Source organism: Cupressus sempervirens, chromosome 8 (assembly GCF_028749045.1).
Source record: "Cupressus sempervirens isolate cs-2001-9-10 chromosome 8, ASM2874904v1, whole genome shotgun sequence".
Classification (NCBI taxonomy): Eukaryota; Viridiplantae; Streptophyta; class Pinopsida; order Cupressales; family Cupressaceae; genus Cupressus; species Cupressus sempervirens.
The window spans coordinates 481,279,265-481,294,502 of NC_143125.1; the positions used below are offsets into that span (position 1 = coordinate 481,279,265).

Here is a 15,238-nt window from a genome sequence, read left to right on the forward strand (position 1 = left end):
GACATTGTAGAAAAAATTCAAGTCCTAAACCATAAAAACTAGAAAAACACATAATATATTAGGTCATAAAATGGCCTCATCAATACTTAAGCTAAAAAACTTGTGTAATGTTATTTTAAAATCAAATCTTTCAAGAGTTTTTAACATCCATTATACAAATTAGTAAAACTCTCAAGGACCTTTTAATAAAGCATTATTATATCCATTGCCCCACTAATTATAGAAAATTCTCTTTAAAATCTTCACTGCAACTCCATATTTAGTGCCTCATTACAAAAAAAATTTCAAAGGAGAATAAAAATAAATTGTACATCAAAGGTACATTGAAAGTTGCACACCTCTTGTAGGCTTCTCAAACATAGGATAGACGTCAATGATTGTCAAAGTCCCAATTCTTGCTTAATTTGTCTCCATGTTGTGGGAACACTTTTTATTGTAGCCATGATTCCAATCATAAGACCATTAGCTACAATGTTGTAAAGATTTTGTCACTTGCAAATGGTCTCATCCCTCTTGGCCATCTTCTACCTCTTTTTAGTGAGACAACACTCCTAACTAGAAAACTTTTGGAAAGTTCCCACACATAGGATTGACTATTTCCCTTGTGCTTAAAAATATATATAAAATTAATGATACTATATACACTTATGGTGAGGTAAATAGATGATTATAAATCCCCTCCTACCAATAATTCTCTTACCACTTAGCCAATTCACTTAAATTTACCATGAATCAAAATTTGTTCTTTATTTATTTTTGTCTTTTGTTTGGACTTAATCCAATGTTAAGTTTGATACTACACCTTTCTACCATCATTCTTTAAATATTACACCATTATTATTTTTATTCTAGAAATTAATATTCACTTATTCATCAAAGATATAGTCATACATGTCTCATGGATTTCATTTACCCACTCCATAAACTATGAAGATGCATATATGATAGGTTGGACAAATAAGCCAACAAACTTGTCAACATTAGTATAACAAAAAAACATTCATTAGATGACCACCCATTTCCTTAACATATAGTCAATGAGAAATTTTTATAAATTCAAATTCCACCCATTTTAATAAGGAGATTTAAAAAAAACTAGATGGGGGACCTAAGAATGAACTTCCTAGTTACTATGTGTAGATTGACTACACCCTTAATGATGCCAAAAAACAAAGGACATTGTACATAGTAATCTAAATTTAAATTTAGACAAATTTCTTCCCATAACTTTTCATAGATCTAAACTATTGGCTAATTAAATATCAAATGCTCCATTTTAAAAGAGAAATAAATTTTAAGTTTAGAACAATAAAATTTATATAAGACTATTTCAACTATGTGTGTCATCCTTGAATAGGTACCATGCTAATCTTCTCTCTATCATCTAATTTTATTGAATGTCTTTGAAGAAAGAAAAATGCATAAAATATTTTGAGAGTTATCATATACAATAGAAAAATTAAAAATATTAATAAAAAATCAAAATATTTAATTAATTTAAACTCAATACCAACATATATTTGAACAAATTTAAATTCACTATACATATATATTTTGGATTTTTAACAAAAAACACTGTGTTTTACCAAGTTCTCTCTCTCTCTCTCTCTATATATATATATATATATAAATTTTTTGATAAAATGAATAAACTATATGTGAAATTGAACATAGACTCTATATCTGAATGTTCTTTCTTTTATATTTACAATTTGAAGTGCTATAAAAGTTAAAACGTGCTCATAGCCCAATGATAATCTTCAAATAAGCTTAGAGGTTTGTCAAAAACTTTTCTTTCACATCATGCTAATGATAAAATGAATTTTACTTTCATGTGATTGGAGGTGGAGAAAGAGAATATAGTCCTTGTCCTCTATAAAATTAAGAGACATCAAGCCCTAGAACAATAATGGGAGCTTTTAAAACTTAGACCAAATACATTGCCTTCTTAACATGTAAGTTGAGTTATACTATCCTTCCCTTTAGAATCTTGGTTCCCCATATAGCAATTTTTTAAAATAAACTGACAATGCAACCAAACTTGGATCATTTTGTTCCAAAGATGATTGAAAATCTAGAACTCATTTTAATTGTACTAGGTTTTATTATAATTTTTATTATAAAAGTAATAGAATAAAAGTACTAATTTTAATCAAGATATGTCAAATGAAACATAGATAATTGATCAAGAATACACTATTGATAGAAAATGCTAGTATACAACACTTATAATACAAGAGAAGAGCAAGTAGTAACTAATATCAAAGTGGGGGGAAATTAAATCCACTATTAGGAAGATGAGGGTTGATGGGAGAATTTCCTTAGTGAGACTATCAACAAAATGAGAAAAGTGTTGACAAGATATAACATCATCCATTTAAGGTTGGAGTACAAAAAAGGCAATAGATAGAGAAAGGTACATGTAGTTAGAAGGGGCCACTTCAACAACAAGATGTAGTCTAGGATCTATAGGACATGAGGAGGCCATGCCATAAGAAAGATGTAAAACACCATCCTCAAGAATCATCATCATCTTGTGAAGACTCATAAGAAAAATTAGAAATTAGAATAATCAAGTAATCACCAATAGTATAAATAGTTAAACAATATTATTAGAGTATAGTCTTATAATTTAATTATATAATATTATAGAAAAACAAATAGGTAATAGTTATTTGCATACTCAAAATGTCCAAATTCAAAATAATCTTCTAAATGTTTCTTCAATAGTTCACATCTTGTCCAACTTCAATAAATTCTCAAGTTAACTCATAAAATCTAAAGATAATTCATACATGATCCCAAGGTATGTAAATTGCCATTGTGATAGTGATGGTGATTAGAGTAGTGTTTGAGGTTATGCCCAAGGTTATAATACTAATAAAAAAATTAATTAGAGGAAAATTTATTCTTAAAGTTGAAGTAAGTGGATGTATGCATGGATCTAGAACAAAGGTTGTGTGGATAGTGATCCATGTAGCCTAGCAATACAAGATCTTAACACTATGTCCAATATTGCAAGGTTTTTGTAGAGATGAACCATTATGATAAAAATGTTGTAATCAAATTCATAAAAGAGGATATATTCCCTGAGTGAATGTTTCTATTAAAAAGGTGGAACACGATGATCGATGAAAGTGGGGATTTTCTATAAATTGAGCAAAAAATTCTATATATGATTTTGTTGGAATATTAGAAATTATATTAATAAAATTATTTTAGTGTTTATTTATTTTTTATTATTATATTAATAATTTTATAGATAAACAATAGATTTTTCCTATTGTCAATTTTTTGTACCTTCTCACCTATAGTATTAAGACTTCAATAGAAGTAGGTATTTTTTATTTTAAATAATATGTTTTTTTCTTATTAGTCAAGTAAGAAAAAATAGAATGACTTATTTTAAGGTAAGAATTCCATGATATTTTGAAGATAAGGTAATAGAGTAGAAAACACTATTTTTTCCCACAAACACAAAAAATCAAGGAAACAATAAGTTATTCTTAAGTTTAGTAATGAATTATGTAGCATAATATTGTCCAAAAGAATTTACATTGATCATAAAGATAATTCATTTCAAAATACCAATAGCTTCATTGATAAGCACCCAAATAGAATATTTGAAGATGAAAATATTCACAAGTTTTAAACCCAAAATTCAATTCTTAAGATTAAAACTAGTCATCCACGATAATTGAGATTGTTAAATGAAAAATAAATTTCTACTCAACATATTAGTTGTCTCAACCTAGCCTCTTAGCTTCCAAGTTTGAAGTACCCATGTTTTGATGGAATCAGTATTCAGGGTCATTAAGTTTGAAATATAATTTTGAAAGTCTAAATGTATTATAATGATAAGAAAAATGTGGCTTAGTAAAAAGTGCAATTTGATTGAGGTGGATTTTTATAACTTAGGTTTTTTTTTTTTGTTGTTGTTGTTGTCATGTGACCCTTTATGTCTACTTTCTTAACAATCTATGCAACATTTAAAGGGATTTCACATGAAACAATATATGAAAATAGTTAAAAATAAATAAAATTAAAGTTTAGAAGTATGAAAAATTTGAAAATTTCATTATCTTGAATCAAATTCTAGTTTAAAGATATTCTTTGAATGAAAAATACATGCTTTTTTATTTTCTATTTGACGTTGACAAGATAGGAACATACTAAGGTTATATGAAGACCAGTGTCCATTTTGTTGCTACTACTTTTTCAAAATAAGAGACACATTACTTGGAGACACTACTACTTTTAATAAAATTTAATAATCAATAGAAAGTCTAAAAACACATTGACTGTAACAAGAATCTAATGATACTTAGAAATTGTAAAACCTAAATCCCCAACCAACACTAAAATCCCCTCTCATCTCCATGGTTACAGTTGCTATTAAATTCTTAAACCTCAAAATGGTATTGACAACTATTAGATCTTTCACCACTAAACCAATAAAGTCTGCTATTATAATGCCAAAATTTCTCTTCTCTTCATTATTGTGTCTTGCATGGTGAATTATTGTAATCAAGTTTGCATTACTGCATGGTGATCCACATTTGCTCTCTTAGCTTAGGATTCCATTTCATGTTGTTTAGAAGTAGATTAATTGGATGAAAGTAATTGTGGATGTTCACTTGTTTAAATCAACAAATCCAGGACACTAGCCTCTAGCTAATGGTAAGAGTGGCTTGTGTGGTAAGATGATGAAAAACTTAACTTCAATTGATATCCAATATTCACTTTGCATCCATTGATGGGATTAAAGAAGGTAGATATTAATTTTAATTCTATTTGAGCATACCCTTAGAAGCTTGAACTAGGAGGGTGGAGTTATTGGCAAGATCACATCTATTAGAGTCCAAGTTCATCGAACTGCATAAGTTTTTGATATGAGAAATGTACCCCTCTCTCTAGTATTCATTCCAAGGGTTGTGGACATGTCTCATGCAACTATGAAACACACACACACACACACACACACACACACACACACACACACACACACACACACACACACAAACACACACACACACACACACACACACACACACACACACACACACACACACACACACACACACACACACACACACACACACACACACACACACACACACACACACACACACACATTATGAAGGGATTTTTTAAGGCATGAATGGATATAGTGAGCTCAATATGGATAGGGTAAGATCATCAACCCACATTCTAATAGCCACACACTCCATGCAAACCTGACTACTCAATTACCAATAAAAAAAGGTCCATGATAAATAAAAGCCCATTAATAATATATCACATACCGAAGACTTCCCACTTGTACTTTGATAATAAATATTCTTGAGGTGGTTGTATTGCATACTTATTTGGGAATCTTTAAGTAGGTATTAGGCATACTTGGAAATGACTACTTTTTTTAAACTCTTGTGCACATAACATATCCCAAAACATGTGCCATTACTACCCAAAAACTAGAATAATAGATATGAATTGTTATACCTCATGTGAAGACGACAAAAAAAGTTTTATATAATATTAAAAGTTAACTAAAATAACTATTTATATAGTTATCCAAGTTCCTATTAAGGTTGAAAGTCTATGAATCTAAGAAATTATATACTTTTGAAAATGAGACAACTTAATGCACTAGAGAAAGCTCAATACATATTATTGTCTACAAATTTTTGAAAAAAGTAATTATCTAAAAACTAACAAAATCGATTTGCAAGCTACCCACTAATTCAAAAGATCAAAAGTTATCAAAGATAGTAATTTAAAACTTAATTAAAAATTCAGCCTCAAAGCTACATAAATGTGAGAATCTTGTTTCAATATTCATAATAGAAGGCAAAAAGCTTGGGGTCTTTTAATAAGTCTTATAATTTTATCATTTTAGTTGCCTCCACAACTAGTAGAACCAAATCACTACAATGTGTAGAAAATTAAAATCATTTAATATAGTAAATCCCACAATTTAAAAAAGTGAGATGATTGAGAGAAAAAAGGAGTACCTTGTCTCAACATTGAATGTATACAAAGTTTCTGGTATTCAGATTTGATAGAGAACAACCTCTTCAATATTACCATTAGAATAGGTATTCTTTAAAAGTAATGATTTTCACATAAAAGGAATAAGAATCATTTAAATAATATAATAAATGTTGTTTTCAAAGTACCACCTTATGATTTTTGAAAGTTTGTGTCCATGAATTCAATGCACTTATAAGAATGACATCTAATCAAATGGTGGTGGGCTTCATTGTTACCTTTTGCAAGTAATTCAATTATTTATATAATGGCTAGGATCTAGTGTCTGCAATGTGGTAGAATAAATGGTTGAATATTAAAATATTTCAAAAAATATATTACACATATCCATGCTTATCTCACCAATTAAGTTGAACACAAGTGCATATCTATGGTGCCAAAGGGAAAAATCTCATATTTTCAAAGCATTGTTTGGTTATGAGGGCTCATTTCATTATTGATTTTATTTTAAAAATCAATAAGGAAAATTTGGGCAAACAATGATAAGGATATGTAATAATTAGCTTCCTCAAGGGAATCATATGAGATAAGAAAGAATGAAAATTATGTTAAAAAAAATGCAAGTAATGAGTAAGGTTTGAAAGCTTTGATGGTGGACAAAGCCAACATGCAATCGAAATTGAAGCTATTAAAAAATAGGTTTGATGTATATAAAATTTAAAATGGTTCTTAAAAGGTAGACTAGTGTACATTAAATTCTAAATGACTTTTAAATTTTTTTGGCTTTGGCTTCATTTAAAAGATAAATGTTGCTATCAATAGTCTAAGATTCTTACAATTATTAATATTTAAATCTTAAAGAGTTATAGATGTAGGGAAACACCATTTTTACTCATTAGTTGAACACCATCATCTTGATTCTTATTTACATTAGTTTATGCTTGATTTCTTTATTTAGAATATGTTATATTGGAGACATAATTTTGTTGGAAAATATTTATAGGATAGTGAAGTTTCAACATATATAATAAATATTAAATTGAAAGGAATCAATAAAAAACTGAGTAATTTATATTATATTAGTAATTTCTTGGTAGGATAATCTAACATGACAACACATAAAAAATTATTGTGTCAAAAATACATTAAGGAAATATACGCTATAACAAATAATAAGAAGGAATATAAGGAATAAAAAGACCAAAGTTAACTTTAATTAATAATTAAGGTTGAGTACTTCAAGTGAGGACAAATCAAATATAAATTAAACTCAAATTCAAATCTCTTAAAAAAATTGAATCCATAAAATCTAAATCTAAACAGGACACTAATGAAATAAGAATTACTTTGAAATAACATTAAATGTCTTAATCATCTTAGCGTTTAATATTATAAGTCTTAAGAATAATTTCTTTGTTAAACAAAATTAATTCTTCATTAATTATATCACAATGCATTTGATTAATTACAATTTTTTTTTCTTTTAAAAAAAGTCTAGTTAATGACTAATCAAAATGATCATTCAATAATCATGATTTTGATGAAAATAGATTTATAAAAGGTTGCCATATTATTTTAAATTTAAATTTACAATTAACTATTTAAATTAAAATGGTATTCTTTCAAGTAAATGATTACATTTAAATATTTTTTCCTAAATTATATATACTTTGAATTAGGAATCATTTCACACTCAATTTTACAATTAGCTATTTTAAATTAAAATGATTTTCTTTCTTAAATAAATAATTATCTTTAAATAAGTTTCTTTCCATTATATAATACCTTAAATTATTATTTCCATTCTTTCAAGGTGTAATGAATATAAGTTGATAGGAGAGATCATGGAAGTCTGTGTCTTATATATAAAGAATAATAATGAACTTATATATTTGTTATGAGAAGATATTTATAGGAGCAATTGAAATTTAAGTAAATATGACAAAAGCAGATATATTTGTATTTTTTTTTCATAATTACTATATAGTAAGATTATAAAATACTTGATATTTTAGAGTAATTTGAATTTTGTTAATGATCTATGTTGGGCTATCTTGATGGTGGAACAAATTAACATGGACAGACAATAACTATAGTATGTAATCATTAACTTTATGAAAATAACCATATGAACAAACCTAACATTAAGTAATGAGTTCCATTTGAAGATTTAAATGGTCAACAAACCTAACATGAAATCAAAGTTAAAGTTATACCAAAAAACGTGTCTAAAAATGTATAAATGTAAATAGAAGATTTAATTGAATTTGAGATATTTGAAAGTAACACTAATGACTCAATCATTTCAAGAACTTCAATATTTGAAGTCTTAATGGAAATCTATATATAAGAAAATATCATTTTGATTTATAATAAGTTATCATGATGCCTTGAACCAGCTAATGTAGTTATTATTTTTGCCAATAACTATTCAATGGGGACATTCAAAGAATATATTTTTGTTAGAAGTAAATTTATAAAAGTTATTATATTATTTTACTCTTAATTTTTAAATAATGATACTATTTTTAAGTAACTAAATGCTTAGATTTGATTTTTTTTTTCATGAAGGTAATTAAATTATTCAAATTTAGCACTTGCAAAAGATTATACGAATCTATATGTATATACATGCATGCATGTATGTATGTGTAAAGTTTATTTTTAGATTTAGTTTTATAATACACTATTATAGAATTATATAATTTTGTTCAAAATATATTTCTATCATTAATTGAAGTTAGAGAAAATATATTATAAGTAAAATATTCTTATTTTTCATCATTAAGTTTTTAAAGTAAAACTAAAAAAATCTTAATAATTATTATTGAATATTTTACTATTATCTTAAAAATGAGACAACCCAACATAAAAAAACTTGAAAATTAATTCTACAAAAGATAAGTTAGGTGAATGAGAACTAAAATATATAATTATTGTCTTGAAGAAAGGACACATGCATTAATAAGTTTTCAACACTACAAAATAAATAATAAGTAAAGAGATTAAGACTAAATAATGATTTCTTCTTGAATTGAGTGTTAATAGAATTAAGATATAATTAAAGTCAATGTTATTGAGAAAATTAAGTCCATTAATTTAAAAATATAAATGAAAGAGCAATTAAATGATTAAAAAAAAATGGAAGACTAATAAAAAAAATACTAAATGTGAAAATAATATTTCTTAAGAACATCAATAATCCAAGTCTTAATAATCATTTACAGATAAGAGAATATACTTTTGGCTTATGATGTCTTAGTTCAATCATAGAGTTCTTATAATTTTTCAATTTTAAAAGAGTGTTGATCTTGTTAAGATACATTTGCAAAAGATTACTTATATTATGTTTCAATTTAATTAAAAATTATATATATTTAATTAGAATTATGTTATTTCTTAAGTAAATTAATAAATATAATTTTATTAAATATTTTGTAATGAGGAATATATTATACTTTAAATTAGTATATGCATTATATAATTTTATGTTTAGAAAGTCTTTATCTTTTATGGATCATGAATGTTTTTAAGTGATAACAACTAAAACAAGGGGGTTGCCACTCACAAGAACAAGGTCTAAATGCATAAGCACAAACCATTGACAATGCATAGGCATCACAAAAGATGTTGACTAGAAAGACATAAAATATACCAAAAAGGCTAGAAGCCCTTCATATAGACTCATCTCCCATGAGAATATGAGAGAGAATGATAAGAAAATCTCTTACTATTCCATCAAATGACTATATTCTTAGGCTCCCCAACAGAGGAGACCCCACTAGGACACTCATCAACATAAAGGCTGCCATTTTAAAGAGTTTGAGCATTATTAATAGATTCTTATTACAAAATAGAAGTAGGAGAGGTAGAGTCAGTAAGGGCCATATGGAGTTACACCAGAAGAGCTAGACATCATCCAAGATTTCTGTAATGGTATGAATCAAATGAGCAATAGAAGTCTAGTTTTGAATTATAGTATAAGCATCATCCAATTTTTTAATATGAGTTTCATGTTTGTTAGCAGACTAAGAGTCCTCAGAGAGAGAATCAAAAGCTTGAACAATCAAATTTTCATTACTTACAACCTTTCACTAGGTAGAGATACCTTTCCAATACATGAAAGTGTAAGTACTAGCCACGTATCCCATAAAAAATCCAAAAATGGAAGGAAAGGCCCTCATAATCCAAGACTTGAGTCCATGGCCTCTCACTGAATTTGAACACCACCTCCCTTGAAAGAAGAGAGGAGATATCAATTTCAACTAGAAAATGTAGAAGGCCCCATGGTAGAAATACATCCATCCATATTTAGGAATTGACCAAGAGAATTATTAATGGCCTTGAAGAAATAAATATCCTAAAATTTGGGTGGGAGGTTAGGAAGAAAAACCCATATTGAATGCACATTGAGTGGTTCAAGAAGAGGGTTGAAATTGTTTGGTGTTTGTAGAGAGGAAATGATTTTATAGTTAGGATTATTTAGATAAATAACAAATAGTTACATGTAAATAAAACCAATAGCACAAAAGAATAAAATACACATAAATGAAATAGAAAATATAGAGATCTAATGTGGTTAACCCCAATCTTGGGCTAACTCCACCAAATAGAGAGTCCAATATTATTATCTAGTAACTTCAACCTATTATAACCCACCATCTCCCTTATAGATCAATACTGTTGTAAGAAGTTATGTATTCTCTTTAGAAAATCCTAACCCTTATCCAATATTACATAGCTTATGTCAGCTTAGCAAGTTAACCCTAAAAATACTTGATGAGTCAACCTAGAGAAATGCTTGACGAGTCAACTTAGAAATGCTTGACAAATCAACCCAAAAAGAAAAAAATTGGGTCATTGCCCCAAACCCCATGCCTTATGAAAAGTGTATAGTACTTTCTTGATTAGACACTATAAATCAACATTTTGCTAAGCTCGTAACTTTTTAAGTATTGTTAATCACCTATCCAAAATTACCAAATTTGAGAGTTTTCCATGTCAAAGTCATTTTTTCATTTATGAGCCTCAGAGATAGTATATTAGCTAAGTTTCAAATTTTTAACACTTTGAACATATTGAACACACTAAACTAGTTCACTATGATCAACTAGTTAAAAATGTTTAGTAAAGATTTCATCAATTTTAGTTTATTTCTAAATGCATGAAGTCATGAAATGCTATTGAACCAATTCAAGAATTCCATAGAATAAAAAAAAATATTTTGTGATCAAATTAAAGGCTCATGTTAAAAGGAAGTGTCATTGCCTCTTTTCTCATCTAGTCATATATTTTTTTGAACAAAATGTACACTAAAGCACTGGACATCTTGAACCCATTGAACTAGTTCAAATGATTTAAGTAGTTCAATATGTTTAATGGTCCCTTGCAAAAAGGAATGAAAGATAATAAAGAAGGAACTAAGTTGTGTGATAAGTGGCAAGAAATATTTCATTCATCATATTTGAACATTGGATCTCATTGGCTACCTCATGTGTGATGACAAGTAATTATGATTAAATATGCTTATATAAATACCTCTCCTTGTGGTCAATGCTCCATTATTAATGTATGTCATGCTATTTAGTTGAATAAATATACTTTCTCAACATTAGTTACTAAATATTCCATGAGAAGAAATTGGTTTTATGGATAGTTGTAGCTTGGATAAATAGGCATCAAGTTTTAAACTACTAGTAGAGATGAGTTATCAAATTATTTCTTTTGATCTAAAAGAATCTGTATCCTGGTCAAAATTTTGGGTTTTTCCATTGTTCTTTGGAAATAAAAATGAGGAAATAATTTGAATTTTTTTAGAATTTCTCTATTTTAGTATCTAATACCTAAGAGCATGGAGACACGTGTATGATCTATTTTGATTTAGATGATTTTGTTTGAAGGGCCAACAATCTCACAGTGGATTCTATTATAAGAACCATAGCTAAGAGTAGAATTGTTGAAGCTACAACTTCCCAACATCAATGATTCACCCAAAATTGTTCTAGGAATGCACAAATAGGTATGACCACAAGGAGAGGTGTATTATTTTTAAACTTTGAATGATGTTTTCTTAGGTAAACTAAAACTTCAACTAGTAGGGATTCCTTATCAAAGGTTTTCAGACAAAGATATTCATCTCATTGGTGTGTATGGGTGTTATTATAAATAGGTCCTGTGCTTCACTTACATAAGGTATAGAGGATATGAAGGATCCCCTATAAATTTTTCTACGTATGCCTTGGATTGCTTCACGTTGGTGGAATCGTGTAGAACACTTGTCAACATCAGCAAAATATGATCACCCAAGAGTGAAAAATGTATTTCTTGTGCCATTGAAGTAGGTGCATGTAAATTTAGAAATTCATCATATGCTTTGAATCTAGAGGTAAATATCTTCAAGTTCCAAATTCATTTTTATAAAATTTGCATGAATTTCAATAAAAAGGGGCTTGCAAGGGAATACTTGCTTTTGAAACTAGATTAAAAGGTTATGGAGTAGTTTCTCCTTATCCTGAATTGTCAATTTTGGCTTAAAAATGAATATTAATGGAGTTGAAGAGCAAGATGAAAACATCCTAGATATCATCTATATTGAATCAAGTCCTCTTCTTGTGATATAAATTGAATGGAAACTCCAAAAGGAAGATGATACAAAGTTCAAAACTTTCATTTTTATACGCTAAACTAAGAAAAACTTGTATGAGAGGAGAAATAACCCTTAAAGACTCATAAGAAAACTAATTCTATCTCCAAGAAAGCTAATAAAAAGTTTTAACATTTGTGATTTAGGTAAAGTTAAAAGCAAACCCAAGGTATTTTTTAGTGGCTAATATTTTCCAATTAGCTAATTTTAGAATTTTTTTTGGATAATAATTCAAGATTTAATATAACCTAAATTGACACATGTTTATAAAATTTAGTTCTAAAGTATTTAAAATCACTCAATAATTTATCATATTCAAAAAATTAAAATCAAATATTTGCCACAATATTTGATACATGATTAGATTTGATTCACCTAAGTATTATATATTATTGGAGATTAAAATTAATTCAATAAAAAGCTAGGTGCTGGTCAACTTTGTCTTCAATAATTCATAGACTACCTCTAGATAGATTGATAATTGTTGGGAATTTCAATGCTATATTGCATGTTCAATATATAATTGGGGGTATTACCTTTCCTCCTAGAGCCATAGCGAATTTTAATGATTTTTTAAAATCATAATGCCCTCTTTGATATCCAACCTTGTAACGGCTCATTTGCATGGAATAATAGGAGGATGGGTTTTCATCAGATTTCCACGAGCCTTGATAGATTTCTATGTTCTCAATCATGGAAGCTTGAAAATTTTGACATTATATTTGAAGTTTTTCAATACTCTAAGTTTGATCATTTTCCAAATCTATTGTATATTCTTCCATCATCTAATTCCCTTAATTCCTTGTCCAAAAGAAAATAGTGGAGGAGGAATTGATGAATATAAATCGACATCACATGGATTAACTGCTAACATGTGTATCTGGCAACAAAATTTGTAAGTTGAATGGGATGAGCTTTGCAAAAGGGAAGAGGAATATCGATGACCAAAATTAAGGGAATTTTTGTTCCAACAAGGATATCTAAATACAATTTTTTTCCATATGTCTGCTAAAATTAGATGGGCCAACAATACTATCTTCTCTATACATGACCACAAAGAAAACTTGATATTTGATGTAGAAGGTATATAATCAAAAGGGTTTAGATTCTTTTCAGATTTTCTATCACCTCCTCAAACCCCCTCTACCAATATGGAAGGAATGAATGAGTTATTATCAACAGTTCCACCCTTGATTATCAATCATGAAAAATTGACCTTAATGGCCCCTTTTACATTGAGTGAAATTCAACATGCAGTCTTCTCATTTCCATTTGACAAGGCTCCTAGCCTTAACAGTTTTACAACTCTATTTTTTCAAAAATGTTGGGAAGTAATTGGGTATGACCTTGTTGAAGTTCTTGAAGAATCTAGAAAAAATGTTTCTATATTGAAAAAATTCAATACCACTAATATTTCCCTTATCCCTAAAGTAAATACCCCCACTCTTTTTCAAACTTTAGATCCATTTCTTTATGCAATACTATTTATAAAATTATTACTAAGGCAATTTACCTAGACTTTAACCCCTTATTCCCAAATTATTTTCTTTAGTGTAATGGGGCTTTGTTCTTGATTAGGAAACTCATGAAGGAGCACTAATGCTCATGAAACATTGAAAAAAAGTAAGAAGCATTATATTCCATCTTTTTTCATTAATCTAGATATAATGAAAGCTTATGAAAAACTTAATTAGTCTTTTCTCATGAATGTTCTTCATAAATTTGGCTTTTCTTCCTAGTGGTGTAAATGGATTAAAGCATGTATATTGGGTTCTCATTTCTCTGTATTAATTAATGGTTCACCTACAATATTTTTCTCTTCATCCCAAGGAGTGTGCCAAGGAGACCCATTATTCCCTTTTTTGTCCATAATTATGGCTAAAGACTTTAATCGGTTTATTAATTCTTACAATAAAAAGGGTTTATGGAAAGGAGTGAATATCATTGGGACCTCTTTCCCTATTACTCATTCTCTATTAACTGATGATACTTTTTTATTTGGACCAACTGAGTTTCAAGAAGCTAAACAAATAAAAAAGGCTCTTGAGCTTTATATGTCAGTTTTAGGGTAACACATTAATGGACACAAATCAAAGATCTATGTTTTCAACATTACTTTTGAAATATCTTGTAGGATTGTTAATTTGTTTGGCTTCCCTCTTGAACACCTTCCTTATACATATCTTGGGATTCCTTTTTTTGTAGCCTCCAATAAGCCTTCTCATTGGAAATTAGTTATCAAATGATTTAAAAGTAAGATTGTAGCCTGAAAAGTTTGATGGTTATCATTATTGGGAAGGATAGTCATGATAAATCTATTCTTTCTACTATCCCTAGGTATTATCTATCAATATTGCAAGCTTCAAAGGGAATCATTAAGAAAATTGAATTACTAATTTAGAGTTTTTTATGGATGGCTAATATGTATGGAGAAAATAAACTACCTTTGGAGTCTTTATTAGATATGTGTGCTCCATTTAGTATTGGATGGGTAGGTTTGCATAATCTTTCTCTTCCAAATAAAGTATTTGGTGCCAAATTAGTTTGGTAGATGTATGCTAAGTCATAAAAAAAATGGTGTTAGGTTCTTCAAGGTAAATACTT

General features: G+C 28.2%; 1 non-coding gene across 1 annotated transcript; it reads right to left on the reverse strand.

The window, feature by feature from the left end:
• Positions 1-1,310: 1,310 nt before the first annotated feature.
• Positions 1,311-1,415, reverse strand: LOC149543310 (U6 spliceosomal RNA). The gene has a single exon (XR_016355807.1). It is a non-coding gene; the product is annotated as a U6 spliceosomal RNA (small nuclear RNA).
• Positions 1,416-15,238: the final 13,823 nt, after the last annotated feature.